The following is a 15,566-nucleotide window of genomic DNA, read 5'->3' as shown; positions in this document are numbered from 1 at the left end:
AGTTGAAGTTGAACATAAAGAAGTGTGAGTTTGGAAAGGAGGAGTTGGTGTACCTTGGATTCATTGTTGATGGTGGACAACGGAAGATTGATCCAAGGAAGGTTGAAGTGATCACTAAGTGCCCTAGATCTTGTACTGTAACTGAAATCAGGAGTTTCTTAGGGGCTTGCACATACTTTCATAACTTTATCCGAAATTTTTCGAATATTGCGGGATCATTACATGGTTTGACGGGAACTAAGGCAAAGTTTGAATGGCAGCAGACCCATAAAGATGCTTTTAAGTTACTAAAAAGGAAGATTTCAGAAGCACTAGTGTTGGAATTGCCTAACTTACAACGTACTTTTGAAGTTGAGACTGACGCTTCTAACTATGCATTGGGAGGAGTATTGTTACAAGATGGTAAACCAGTAGAGTACCATTCAGAATTGTTCTCAGGTGCTATTAAGAAATAAGCACCTTATGATAAAGAATTTTATGCTTTATATCAATGTATCAAGCATTGGAGAGTGCATCTCTTAGGTAATGAAGTAGTGGTACATTCAGATCACAAACCATTGGAGTATCTACACTCACAGACAAAGCTACAACAAGACCGACACATGAAGTGGATGTCTTACTTGTTGAGTTTCAACATTGTCATTAGGTACAAGAAGGGAGTAACAAACAAGTTGGCAGATATGTTGTCCCGTCTACCAATCCGAGCATTAATGGTGGCCATGAGAATTCAACCGACTGTTCCTAAAGAATATGCAGAGTCATACGCATCTAGAAGACTTCAATAAGGTGTTAGAAGGTGTAAAGAGTGGTTTGAAAGGCGAGTTTGAACTCCGATATGGATTTTTATACAAGGGTCAGTTACTTTGCATTCCAGAGATGGAGATCGGTTAAATGGTTGAGAGAGGCACACACATCCCGAATTGCTGGACACTTTGGGATGAATAAAACTCTTCTTGACCTTCGCCGTTATGTATTTTTTCCAAAGATGCAAGATGATGTGGCTAAGTTAGTTAGGGGGTGTAAGTTGTGTAGCACATCTAAACCTTCCAACAGGAAACGTGGGTTATATCTACCATTACCAGTACCATCCATACCTTAGGAGAGTATTTCTATGGATTTTCCTGGGCGGTTACCGAAGACCAAGTATGGTTATGATTACTTGTTCGTTGTGGTAGACTGATTCAGCAAGATGATTGCATTACTTCTATGTACAAAGACGGTAATGGGAGCCGCTGCAGCAAATCTCTTCTTTGAGCATGTGTGGAAGAATTTTGGTTTACCTACTTCGACTAATTCTGATAGGGATATTCGATTCCTTAGTCATTTTTGGGATTCTTTATGGAATATGATGGATACTAAGTTGAAGAAGAGTACAACTTTTTATCCACAAACAGACGGGCAAACATAAGTGGTCAACAGAACTATGGTTCACATGTTAAGGGGATATGATTCTAAGCATCCTAAAACGTGGGATGTGAGTTTACCATATCTACAGTTTTCTTTCAATAGAGCAGTTCACAGTTCTTCGGGAAAATCTCCTTTCGAGACGTGCTATATATGGTTACTTACCACCTAGTCCTTTCAATCTAGTATTTTCTAGTGACACCTCAATGGGGGGGGAGGAGGAAGGAAGTGAACAACAAAAGGCACATGAGTTTTTGTAGAATACATCACATATTCGCACAATTTTTGAAGCACAGTTAAAGAAGTCACAGGCCAAATACAAAGCAAAGCATGACAAGCATCTTGTTCCTTGTAATTTCGGTGTTGGTGACTTGGTATGTTTAAAATTAGGTAAGGAACTACTGAAGGGGGGAAGGTAATAAGTTGAAGCCATTAAGGTATGGAGCATTTCGTATTCTCGATCAGATTGGTGACAATTCCTTTCGTCTAGATCTGCCACCTTATCTAGGAATGTACTCGGTTATAAATGCAGAATACTTGAAGTTGTTTGAACCACCATTACTTGATGATGACGGCAACGATACGATGATCTTACCACGAGTGGAAGATTTATATTTTGATAGAGAGGAACCACTCAAGGAAGACTGCATATTGGAGCGAAGGTTGACTAAAACACGACAAAGAGAGAAAGAAGCTTTTCTAATTGGATGTAAAGGTCAAGTGCCAAGTGGTTTAACAAGGAAAAAGGGACTCTCAAGTTCCCTAACCTTCATTTTTAACTCTCATATGAGTTCAAGTTCTTTAAAGGGGGACCCGTGATACAGGTGTATCCGCACTCCTTTAGGGAACTTAGTTAACCTCTAGCTAAGTTGAGGGAAGAATCCTATTCTAGGCATGAATCCTTGTTTAGGAAGATTCCTAGTTAGGGAAGAGTTTTGTTTTAGACAGTACTCTTAGTTTAGGAAATAGATTCCTAATATAAGTCCTTGGTCGGCTGAGTACGATGGAGGCTATAAATAGAGAGCTTTGGCTAATATCTAAATACAGATACTAGGATAGAAAACCTAGAGAAAGCTTGGAACAATATTTGTGCAAGATTAGAAACAGTTTAAGGTTAATCCACTGTCTAGAGAGATTGTGAGCATAAGAAAGAGAAAATTGTAAGTGTTTTCTTGTTCATAATCTAGAGAAGATATTTTCATCGAATTACTACTTGTGTTCTGTTTTCTAAGTTTCTCGTCTATTATTATTATGAATTCCGCCTTTATAGTAATAGCTACCAAGGTACAGAGATCAATACGTATCACCTTGCCTCGGACTTACACAGAGGTCATTATAAGCCTATTCTCAACTTACTTACTTCACTTTGTTATTACCGAAAGCATGCACATGTCTTTCTCGGGACAAGAGTGCATCGGTCAGGCTCATATCATTCTTGTCTTGCATCATCCGTGTGATGAAAGTCTCTTATGAAAGCTCCCCTATCTTGCAATATTGGTTCAGTTTCCTTTCCTGGTCATTCTCAATTAGAAATTAGTGCAAGCCTACGTCGAATGACTTGATAGTAAGTTTGAGTATACAATGAATGGACTACAACTAACTCATAAAGTATGGAAACAATCATCTCTTACCTCGGATTGCAGAATTAGGTCATATGAGTTATCAAATGGTTGCAATCACTCATTAATTAGCGACTAAGTGTTGGACCACAAATATTACAACTCATTACGGCTACCCACATACCCTACTCTGCATCTCAAAGAAATCAAGCATATACCATAGTCCATCCATATCTGGACTAGCAACTAAAGTCAACTCGTGTTGCAAGACCAAAGTCAATCGAAGCCCTGTCCGTATAGGCCAAAGGGTCCTTCATAAATGATGCACAAGATAGCGAATCATAGACTTTTCCACTAGAATGCATCAAAGTGATGCATTCTTATTTTTGCAACGATGATGCATACACATCATGAATTTCTCTCGAGTAAGAAACACGACATTTCTGCATAATATATGCTTTACCAGCTAATATTTATATCTTATTGAGGCACTTCCCATTAATGCACCTTCAATTAATACCCCTTCCTTATATATATGTCTTGTTGACGACTCTTCTAAAAATAGTAAAACAGGAAAGGATGGAAATGCACCAAGTCCACCTACTTTAGCGACAACGAGTTTCATAAATTGCACCATAATTCTTGGCCAATACTAAACTTTCAAATTGCATAATAGTAGTGAAAATTCGCACGTGGCCAGCATCCCACGTGATGCATCTTGGTGGTGCAAATTCTGTTCTGGGCTCATGTCCTGAACGGGCAATACAAATTTGATATGAAGCTTCATCTTATTCAATAACACATATTTGAGTATGTGTTATACGAAAAATACGCGTGCTACATTATGTTTCATAGGAGACAAATTTATGTATTTAAAACGATAATTTAGTCTGGCTAGGTGGCCGAGGGGACCGAATATTTCTCTTTTCTTTTTTTTTGGTTAGACCTTGGATTCTAAACTTACAATTTTGCATAAAATACCCACTTATAAAAGAAATTTATAGTCGTTCCAAATATTTTCAATCACCTGTGATATAGATAACTGTGAGTCTGTGATAAAACTTGAACTCTATTATTGGGCCTTAAAAAGGGTGTTTTTGGGGCTTGATGGGGTCATAAAATAACAACTCATGGAGAACCCCTTTATCTATCCTTTTTTGTAATATCTAATATACCCTTAATTGGATTAGTACTAATTAAATTGATTAAGCTAACTAATCAGTCTTAGTGAATCGATTAGACTAATCAAAACATTAATCTTTTGCAAATCAAAACTTGATTTTATTGAGTTTTGAAGAAGGAAAAATAGTGATTTTGGTGATTTTTTTTGAAAATTTTTGAAGAAAAATGATGAAACCCTTCATCACAAAACTCAAGATAACCTTATAATCAACTCCCAATATCAATTTTATCAATTCAAATCCGTCAAAAATCTAGAATTTTCTGTTGTTACGGATGCGTAAAATATGTCGACTCGGCCGAAAATAAATAAAACGGTTGGGATATTAGGAACTCCCAGCTGTGAACACATAAAACGGATGGGATTTTATGAACTTCTGGCCGTTATTCTTCCCAATATAACTTGAGTCTGCATTACGGCTGGGTTTACATAAATTTCCCGTCCGTAATTAGATTTGAAAGATGAGAAATTGTTTGATTCAACATGAATTCTTAATACGATTGAAAATTACTAATACTTTGATTAACTAGACCACAATAAAACTCATTACATGCTTAATATATCGCCATTACAAAGTTAGTTTTAATAACATCCCTTCCGATGTATCAAGAAATCTTTGATGATGGTCATTTGAGCTTCGAAGTTGAAATTATAACCTTTCCATTTTCTCCATTCCTTGTTATCTTGAGCTACGACTTCTTCATCAGTCTCACCTCTAAGTCGTAAGTTGCTTGCACATACGAAGTAAAGTCATATACTCTTCCACTTTTTTGCGTATGTTTGAGAATCGAAGATACAGTTCAATCCCATCGCGGTTGTTAGTGTTTCCTGTTTGACTACAAAAAATTTCAAAAATATTTTTCCAATAAGATTGACTTGGTACACCACCATTATTTCATTCTTCTCCCTTCTTTGGATAGCATAGCACAAAATTTTGGCAAAGAGATAAGTCTTCATCCAAAGTAAAGTCGGGTTTATCCTTTGAGTACATTGCATTGAGTTTGTAGGAGTTTTAGTAGAGATTATTAGTGCAGAAGGTGTGATTTTGATTCGGAATGGGTGGTTATATGGAGATGGAGTTATTTCAAGTTTAAATAAGTGGTTGAAAAGATAGAACCTTCTATATATCAGTCTTCAAACGGATCTATTTTTTCAAAATTCAAAAAACTAGCCGATATGATGTGGTATTCAAAATTATAGGTATTTACGGCTAGGAAAACGCATGGTATACCGAGCCGTAATTCTGTATAAACCTGCAAGGTTTGTGGTGTGTAATAGACACATTTTTGTGTATAATTTTTCCTCAATGTCCGTATTGTTGGAACTCTATTTTTGTACTAATATTGTGTTTTTATGTATTTTTAGGAAATAAACATTTTTGGAAAATTCGGCTCGAAAAGTTGATTTTGGCACCCGGAGGACAAGTGTTATTAGGACTCTCACTTTTGGATAAGGGGTAACCTAATTACTAAGGGGACACCACTGTTTGCTAAGGGGACACCTTCCTCACGATTTGAAAAAATAAAATTGGCGGGAAAATTGGTTCATCAACTGGCAGAATTTCAATCGACAAAATGAAGGTGTTGTGGTGCGATTCAATGGCTCAAACTTGGTAGGAAGATGTGATATAGCTTAAGGAACACAGTATGGGTGTCAGAATCGACCAATTTAGGCTGGAATTCTCGGTTCGATTCACCAAACTCAAAACAGAGCAACACACACTGAACACGAGCTCAAGTGTGTTTCTGTTGTGCATGGAGTGATGTGGAGGTGCGGGAAAGCTTCTGAGGCATGAAGAAACTAATTTGGAGCGTTTTGGGAGCGAGTTAACGTGTGGAAATTCTATAAATGGTAAGTATTCTCATTTTTGGGCAGCAAAGAATAATCGAATTAAAGAGAAAATATACGCAACCAATGGTCGGATTTCTTGCTCCAAAACACTATAAATACAAGTATCGGTCATTGGGAAGAGGGGTCGAGAGTTTGGGGAAGGCTAGGAAGCAAAGAGAAGCGAAAGAAAATCACACAGTGCAAGTTTCTGCTGCTGCTGGCGAGAGGAAGAAGATGAAGAACTGATGCTACAGAAGCGTCGTTCTTCAACAGTTCCCGCAGCAATTCTATTGTGTCGCTGTTTACAGCGCTGTGTATGTATCAATCTTTCCTAACTTAAGTTTATGCAGCGCAACAGTTAACAGCGCAATTGTAACGCTTATAACTGTTGCGAAATCTCTGTTTAGCATTTTCTCATCATTTTATCAACTTGTTGGGCTATAAAATTGTATTTTGAGAACATGATTAATATGAGAGGCTAAACCCCAACACTGGGATGATAGAGGAAGCCGTACTTTATGCATATAAAAATTATATTTAATTCTTTTATGACTTCTTGCACTTTTATTAAATGTTTTATGATTTTTCTTAATTGATTGTCATTTCTTTTGATGGTTTATGCTTGGTCTTAGTACTTTTGATATGCCATTCTTTCGATTTACAGTTAATCTTCTAAAAATCTACCTTGGCAAGAATGAGAGTCCTTTTATTTGAACTATAACTGTTTGGAAAAAAATATAATAATTATATGAATAATTATGGTGGAATCCTGAATCCTAGTAACTCTTGATCCTGTGATAATTTTGTATATATTTATGTTTTAAAAATCTATTCAAGTCCGAGCAACGAATTCTTATTTACCGCAAAACCAAAACTACAATCAAAATGGCGCCGCCGACGCGGACTTGTAAATAGATTTATTTTTACTTTTTTTAGGTTTATTTTTTTTTAATTATTTGTTCCTTTTTACTTTGTCTTTTTTTTCTTTGATTTACAGGTTCGAAGTGGAGCACTAAGGACTTGGAGAGGAAAAAGCTTAAAGTGAAAAGCGAAAAGAGAAGAAAAAAGGACAATTTTAGGATTTAATTTTTAATTTTTAATTTTTTTGAGTGTGTGAGGAAAACTGTAATTTTTTTTATTTATTTTGGACTTTGGACTTTAAACAATTGGACTTTATTTCTTTTTTTAACCCTACGGAAGGGTATTATTAAACAAAAAAAAAAATTATATAAACTGTGTGCAGGGAAGGAAGACGATTACTATATCGTCTCGGCCCCTCGGGTTCGTACATGACATAAGAGTCGTGGCCCGAGTCGACTTCAACGGTTTATCCCCCGTCCGGTATGGGAGGTAAGTCCATCGAAACACTCGTGAATCTCCTGTCAGCGGGTTTACTGTATTCCTTAAGGTGATTCATTGATTGAGGACGAATTTGGACTGTTTTTAAATTCCTAGTAAAGGGCAAGGCCTGGCCAATACAAGATAAGGGTTCGGATTTCATCACCGCTCCCTTTTTGCCCGCCTTAGGAAAACGAAACCTAACGCGAACCCAAGCTTAAAACTTGACTAGAACGAGACCGATAGGGTAACGCGCTTATTAGGAAAAAATTTCGAAGGATATTGGTTACTTTCTTAAGAACACCTTGAAGTTCATAATGGTTTCTGTGAGTTGAATGCGTGACTGCGCCGCCTTGTGATAGCGGTGAGGCCTTGGGTATCAAAGCTCCACTGAGCTTCCCTCGCCTCAATTCAACTTACTTTGACTCGGATGGATTCCAGAGGGGTTTGCTTAAATTATAACGAATTCCCCTTCGAGATATAGAAGCAAGTCTAGAAACAATCTAAGTGGATCCATCATGCTTGTTGTTTGCTAGATTTTATAGGTTTGATTTGGTCGAGTCAGCCTTGTTTGTGGTTGTGTAGAATTCCCTTGCAATTAAGAATGTCGAACTGGTATGATAGAAGCCAATACAATGAGTATCGACCTGAATTTGAATATGGATATCATCAGTTTTATGACCATGGTGGGAATAGTAGTTGGGAACGCCAACCTTTTCAAGGTTATGGTTCATACCATAGTGAGCCCAATTACTATCCACACACGAATTGGTCTTACGAGCAAGAACATCAGGAATATTATAGTACTAGTCATGCGTTTTTGGAAAATTACTTAAAAACTAGTCCTGATTATGACATTTCTAAACCTGTTCAATCTCTAGAAGAAACCTACCAACAAATTCGAAGGGAGTATGAACGTGCAGTTAGTTCAAGAGAAGAGAGTACACAACGGTCTAAGATATTCAATGAGACTTGTGAACGTATAAGTGTTACGCTCAGTGAAATTCAAGCACGTTTAGAGGCAGAAAATGAACAGTTAGCTAATGCTGCTCAAAATAATCTAAATTTCCAAAATAGTGTTTCCAATTCTACGCTTGATATCAATAGTGAATATTTGCCCAATCTAGAGAACGAGGTTAGAATAAAAGACACTACTTATTTATATAAGGTTCAATCATCTTTGTACTATTATGATGATGAGGATAGTAGTAATGAAGAATCTGAAATATGTAGGCATAGTGATCAGGAATCTATTAATCCAATTGAGATTTATAATGATTATATTATTTCTAGTTCAAATCCAAATAATTTTTATGATTATTCACCTATTCAAAAGGACGAGATTTGATTAGGGATACCACCGTTTTAGACGATGTAGTTTTTCCTTTTGATTACGAAGCCGATAGTGGTTTAGAGGAACAGGTTCATTTCGAAAATACTGTTTTAGAGTCTAGCGACTTAGAAACAATAGTCTTGGAAGAAGAAGATAGACCCGTAGAGATGAGTAAAGATGCACTACCTGATAATAACTTAGAAGAATCTCTTGAATATTTTAAGGACTGTGAAGATATGGAAATTCAAGAAATAATTAGAGGTCTATCTAGAGACACTGAAAACTCTAAGTTTGGGGGTGATTATCACTTCCCTAGTGCCTTACCTTTAACTCTCAGAAAGTCCCCACACTTAGGACTTGATATCTGTGCCTCGACAATTTTACAAGATTGCCTTCATACTCGTTTTCCCGAGCCTAATGATGTCCATGAAGGAGTTCAGTCGTTAGAAACCCATCCTCTGGTTGATGTAGTTTGCCTAGGTTATGATCCCCAGATTGACTTTGTTTTCCCACCAAATAGTTTTCTTCCAACTGTGGGAACGTTTATATTCCAAATGTGTCGAATATTAAGTTGTGAGACTAAACCTAAATGCTTTAGGAAATTAGAATCGACACATTTGCTTAAGAATGACCACTACTCTCATTTTGGTCAATTATGTAAGCCAAATCTTATTGACTTAGAGGATCCTCAGTTATTTAGGTTATTATTGTGCGCTTCTAAGATCATATTTGAGTTTTTCCAGATTCTAGGACCTAATAATTTGGATCCAACCTATGAAGAAACGCATACAATGAAAATATTCTATTTAGACCCTTTCATAGAACCTGAACCTGAACCACAATTAGCAATAGTTATCAGGAAACTAGGTAAGGGCATGTTAGTGTTGTTCATTTCGTTGGTTCACTGCAGTTTCCTTTTGTCAGCTCTTTTTGGTTTTAAAGACCCACAGTTATTCCGGCTACTGTTATACGGTTCGAGTTGACTAAACCTTTCCTACGTCTGGCTGAAGACTTTAAACTTAGCACTTCTTGGGAGGTAACCCAATCTCATGCAACATGGTAATATCCTTCCTTAACTCTTTTTGCTTCAAATGGTAACAGTTTCTCCTTGTTCATGCTTTTAGTTTCATTATTAGAACATTGAGGACAATGTTAGATTTAAGTTTGGGGGTATGGTAGAAACTTTTTAGTTGCAATAAATAAACTCCAGAGCCTAGAAATTTATGCCTATTTAGGATGGCACTAACCAATCTAAGTGGATGGAAGCATTTTGGTTGTAGGAGTTGAGGAACCAATCTGAATAGATGGAAACATCTAAAGAGTCTATTCATAAAAGCACAGAGCTCAGGTGTTAGAAATAACATGATAGTTGCACCATATCTCGTTGAGTCCTTTTCACTTCTATTTTTATTTTGTTTTTAAACTATATACTCTAAGTGATTAGGTGGGGGCCACGATTCAAGTTGTTACCAATGCTAGGGTGAATTAGAGTGATTGAGATACCCTGCAAAAAAAAATGGTAGTTACCAAAAAGTTGAAAAAAAAAAAAAATTGAGACCAGACCATTTGACCAAAAGGAATAAATTCAATAAAGTCGACCACTGGTATCCTTGTATATGCCAGTTGTGTTGACCTAGAGTTAGGTTATCGACCACTGGTTCCCTTGTATATGCCAGTGTGTTGATATTAGTCAGACTAGTATCTCAATCCATTAGGATAGGTTCATTTTGGCGGAGGCCCTCAGACAGATATGGGAAACGCCGTTCACTTAGTAAACATCAAAACCATCTATGTTTTTCTATATCCATCTCTTAATCTTTCCATGTGATTAGTTTGACTCCGAATATGATGTCCATAGTGCAACTATCTGAGTAGAGCTCTGTCACTTATATATGAATTTTAGTATGCTTGAGTGCAAACTCGTGTACATCAATTGGAATTTCGCACCAGGGTACTTCCTCTTGTAGTCAATAAGTATGCCAACCAAGGAGATTCTTTAGTTCCTTCCAAGGTTCCGCGTAGATAGCTAGGGTCTGGAGTAAAGGTTTTGTGGGTACACCTCTGGTAAACCCTCCGGAGACAACACTCCTCCACTAGGGCCACCTAGGGGTTCAAATGATTTTCCTTTCTAGAATAAATTTGCTCGAGGACTAGCAAATAATAAGTTTGGGGGTATTTGATAGACACATTTTTGTGTCTAATTTGTCCTCAATGTCCGTATTGTTGAAACTCTATTTTTGTACTAATATTGTGTTTTTATGTATTTTTAGGAAATAAACATTTTTGGAAAATTCGGCTCGAAAAGTTGATTTTGGCACCCGGAGGACAAGTGTTATTCGGACTCTCGCTTTTGGATAAGGGGTAACCTAATTACTAAGGGGACACCACTGTTTGCTAAGGGGACACCTTCTTCACGATTTGAAAAAATAAAATTGGCGGGAAAATTGGTTCATCAACTGGCAGAATTTCAATCGACAAAATGAAGGTGTTGTGGTGCGATTCAATGGCTCAAACTTGGTAGGAAGATGTGATATAGCTTAAGGAACACAGTATGGGTGTCAGAATCGATCAATTTAGGCTGGAATTCTCGGTTCGATTCACCAAACTCCAAACAGAGCAACACACACTGAACACGAGCTCAAGTGTGTTTCTGCTGTGCATGGAGTGATGTGGAGGTGCAGGAAAGCTTCTGAGGCATGAAGAAACTAATTTGGAGCGTTTTGGGAGCGAGTTAACGTGTGGAAATTCTATAAATGGTAAGTATTCTCATTTTTGGGCAGCAAAGAATAATCGAATTAAAGAGAAAATATACGCAATCAATGGTCGGATTTCTTGCTCCAAAACACTATAAGTACAAGTATCGGTCATTGGGAAGAGGGGTCGAGAGTTTGGGGAAGGCTAGGAAGCAAAGAGAAGCGAAAGAAAATCACACGGTGCAAGTTTCTGCTCCTGTTGGCGAGAAGAAGAAGATGAAGAACTGATGCTACAGAAGCGTCGTTCTTCAACAGTTCCCGCAGCAATTCTATTGTGTCGCTGTTTACAGCGCTGTGTATGTATCGTTCTTTCCTACACTTAAGTTTAGGCAGCGCAACAGTTAACAGCGCAATTGTAACGCTTATAACTGTTGCGAAATCTCTGTTTAGCATTTTCTCATCATTTTATCAACTTGTTGGGATATAAAATTGTATTTTGAGAACATGATTAATATGAGAGGCTAAACCCCAACACTGGGATGATGGAGGAAGCCGTACTTTATGCATATAAAAATTATATTTAATTCTTTTATGACTTCTTGCACTTTTATTAAATGTTTTATGATTTTTCTTAATTGATTGTCATTTCTTTTGATGGTTTATGCTTGGTCTTAGTACTTTTGATATGACATGCTTTAGATTTACAATTAATCTTCTAAAAATCTACCTTGACAAGAATGAGAGTCCTTTTATTTGAACTATAACTGTTTGGAAAAAAATATAATAATTATATGAATAATTATGGTGGAATCCTGAATCCTAGTAACTCTTGATCATGTGACAATTTTTTATATATTTATGTTTTAAAAATCTATTCAAGTCCGAGCAACGAATTCTTATTTACCGCAAAACCAAAACTATAATCAGTGTGTCAGATTTACGGCTAGGTATTTCGGGCCGTAAATAATAATTGTTAATTTTTGTCAGGATTACGACATGCATATATATCCTCAACAAGGAGCCATTGTTTTTTTCGGGTTATCAGAGTGACATACGACTAGGAAATCCCCACCGTATAAATATTTAAGGCCAGGAACTTCAAATGTCGACCAAGCCATAAATCATAGTTGCAAATTTATGTCAGAATTACGGTTAGGAGTTCTAACCGCGAAAAAGATACATGGTGCGGAAATGTAGCCGTAACCAAGACTCATTTAATTTTTGAGTCTCCAGTGCAATACACGGCTGGGTGTTTCCTGACCGTAACATTGCTATGGTTCGTTTTCCTAGCCGTTTCTGTACAACGGCCGGGACTTTCCAACCGAAATTTTGTATGAGTTTATTTGACAATAATTATATGCACTTTCGGTTAGGTTATGTGAAGGATCGACCTAGACGAAATTGCACAAAAAATTGGTTGTACTTGATTTTTTCCTCAATTTTCTTAGATTAGACAAATGGTAAGGCTAACATTCATTCGTAAATGCAAAGTTATAAAAATTCATCCATCCAAATCCATAACCAAACAACAAAAATAGTAAATAGACAAAGTCTTAGATAATAAAAGATCCATGAAGTAATATAATAAAAAGCGAGTAAATAGTCATTCACTTTCACTTGATCCCTCCTCCGAAGTGCGCATAAACTCATCCAAATCGTCTTGTTGCTCATGTTCCACAACTTGTTCTATAACTCTAGATTTTTACCTCGACCGCTGCCACCTTGAATTGGAGTCTTTTTACCTCCACCACGTCCACCTCTAGCACTTGTTCCATCACGGCTACCTTTTGCACTTGTTCCAGCACAGCCACCTTTTGCACCTCGACCACCTCGACCTTTTTCACCTCTACCACCTCGACCTTCCTTAGATTGAACTTGGTTATGGGGGAGTGTCCGAGTCGTCGCTAGAAGAAGGAGACCTAGACCTTTTAGTTCTCCTTGGTCGTTCCGCTTCATCAGGATATAAACCTCCTTTCTCTTCACTGACTTTTTTATTAACCTGCACGTTTTTGGTCGTTTCTTAACCAAATTTGGCATACCTCGAAGTCTTATGTTGCCTTAGGTTCCATACTCTCGTACTTGCATGTTGTTGCACGATTTTGATTTGCGAGTAAGGTACGCCTTTTTGTAGTGCGGGTTCTTTAAGGTAATGAATGTTTTCACAATATACATGATGTACATTTAAACAGCTTACATGATATTTATTCATTCATTTTCATTTATTTACATGTTATATCGCAAATGAAACCATACACTTACACTGATAGAACACTATGACATTGAAAACGTAGATATAGGCGCCGTATACTGCAACTATACACTACACGCAAGAGTCACAACTGAGTGTTGGAGAAAATGAGTTATTTAATAAATGATTTTTTGGTCTTGGTGTGGTTTGATCTCATGACCTAAGGGTTTAAGGATATTCACTCATTTTTAAGTGAATGAAATGGAACCTTTAGTCCCACATTGTGGAAAAGTAAAGAGGTGCTCCACTATATTACCATGTTCTCATGGATATGTTGTAAAACAATATGGGTGGAGCTGGTGGGGCGAAAAATACATGTTTCGACCCATGCCCATGCGCGTGTACCAAGCACCAAGTCCGTGTCTACTTGAAATTATTTTTTGCAAGTTTTTAACTTGATAAATAATTTATTTAAGAGTTTTATTTATGGAAAAATTCCTTTTTTGTGTTTAATTGTTTTACAAGAAACAAAACTCGTTTTATAAGAAAAACCTAAACCTAACTTGATTTGCAAGTTAATTTTCTTATAAATACAACTCGAAAATCTCTTTTCAAAACACACAAGCAGCGACCATCTCTAGGTATCTCTAGGTCTTTTCTTCATCTTCTTGTTTTTATTTTCGTGCGGCGTTTTACTTCCATCCCCGTTATTGAGTTTAAGAGTGGGTAACTTGTATTGTGCTAATATAAGTTATATCGGGCAGTCTTATCCTGGACACATCTTCGCACGTTGGGGTTTAGCATTACTTTAGAATATACCCGCGAACTAATATGTTAAGGACAGCTTGTTGAACTTATGATTCTGCCCTCATCAATTTGTTCGTGGTAGAGTTGTTTGATACGGTTTTTTATATTTATAGTTTGATACATCTGACGTTTCTTCTATTGTTGCAAGACTCCAACACTGAGTAGAAAATAAACATGCATGCCTATGTACACGTACTTAAACCCAATAACTAATACGTACACCCAACATCGGATAGAACATAGATGGCACCAACCATTTATTCGGAATCACAAAGGTGCTTGTTCATATCTTCAATGGCCTGATGGCAGAAAGGTACGTAAGCGAATGGAGTTGGAGAATCCTTGTTGATTTTCTCATATACAATTGACCGTTTCACGACGCATCCATTTCCATTTGGCTTTGGAATGACTTCAATAATCGAATCAAACTTCTTGTAATCCTTCGTCAAGTCTCCTTCAAATAAATATACGGTGATTCAACGTCCTTGTTTTATCATTATGTGTTGCTTCTTCTACTGTGCGAATCATCTTGCCCTCTGCATACATGACAAACATTTTAATGCAGAAGTGTAAGCTAAATCTGATCCTCGGGCGCGAAAAAATTATTTGCGGAGAACCATAAATATATGAAGTAATATGATGAATTGCAATAGTGTGTTTGTATATACGTACCAAGGATAAAATTCCATTCCTTGATGCAACCAGAACGACTTGCATCTCCATTAATAAGTTTGATGCTAGTGCAAAGATGAGGTATTGCCTTTTGTACATCTTCTGGGCGCTTATAAATTTTGTTATATTTATCAGCGTCGCAATTGACCTCAAGTTCAGTTACAAGTTTCCCAACTAAACCTGAAACACCATGACAAGCCATCAACAGTCGAAGATTGTTTTCCTATGTATGCACAAAAGTATACGGAGCTGTGGAAGACTAGAGCAACTGATACTGAATACATGTTGGTTGAACGAGTTTAAATGAAAAAAATTAACCATTCATGGGTGACATTATGAGCTGCACATGGCCACCTCTTCTTTTACTTGACTAGTCATGTTCAATCCAACTATAGATAGAGTAGTATCGAAATACATACCACATTGTGATAACGGGGTATTAATATTTCCATAGTACTAGTAGGTGTTGTGTGTATCTGACTGAGTTATCAGGAAGTCGGCAATACAACCGATGTAACATTTTATCGTTAGCCTTATAACAAGTGGTTGAAGTGAATTAATT

General features: G+C 37.0%; 1 pseudogene; it reads right to left on the bottom strand.

The window, feature by feature from the left end:
• Window positions 1–14,400: 14,400 nt before the first annotated feature.
• Window positions 14,401–15,308, bottom strand: LOC113305395 (annotated as a pseudogene).
• Between the last annotated feature and the right edge of the window lie 258 nt (window positions 15,309–15,566).

Source organism: Papaver somniferum, chromosome 8 (assembly GCF_003573695.1).
Source record: "Papaver somniferum cultivar HN1 chromosome 8, ASM357369v1, whole genome shotgun sequence".
Lineage (NCBI taxonomy): Eukaryota > Viridiplantae > Streptophyta > Magnoliopsida > Ranunculales > Papaveraceae > Papaver > Papaver somniferum.
This window is presented reverse-complemented; position numbering and strand designations above follow the sequence as displayed.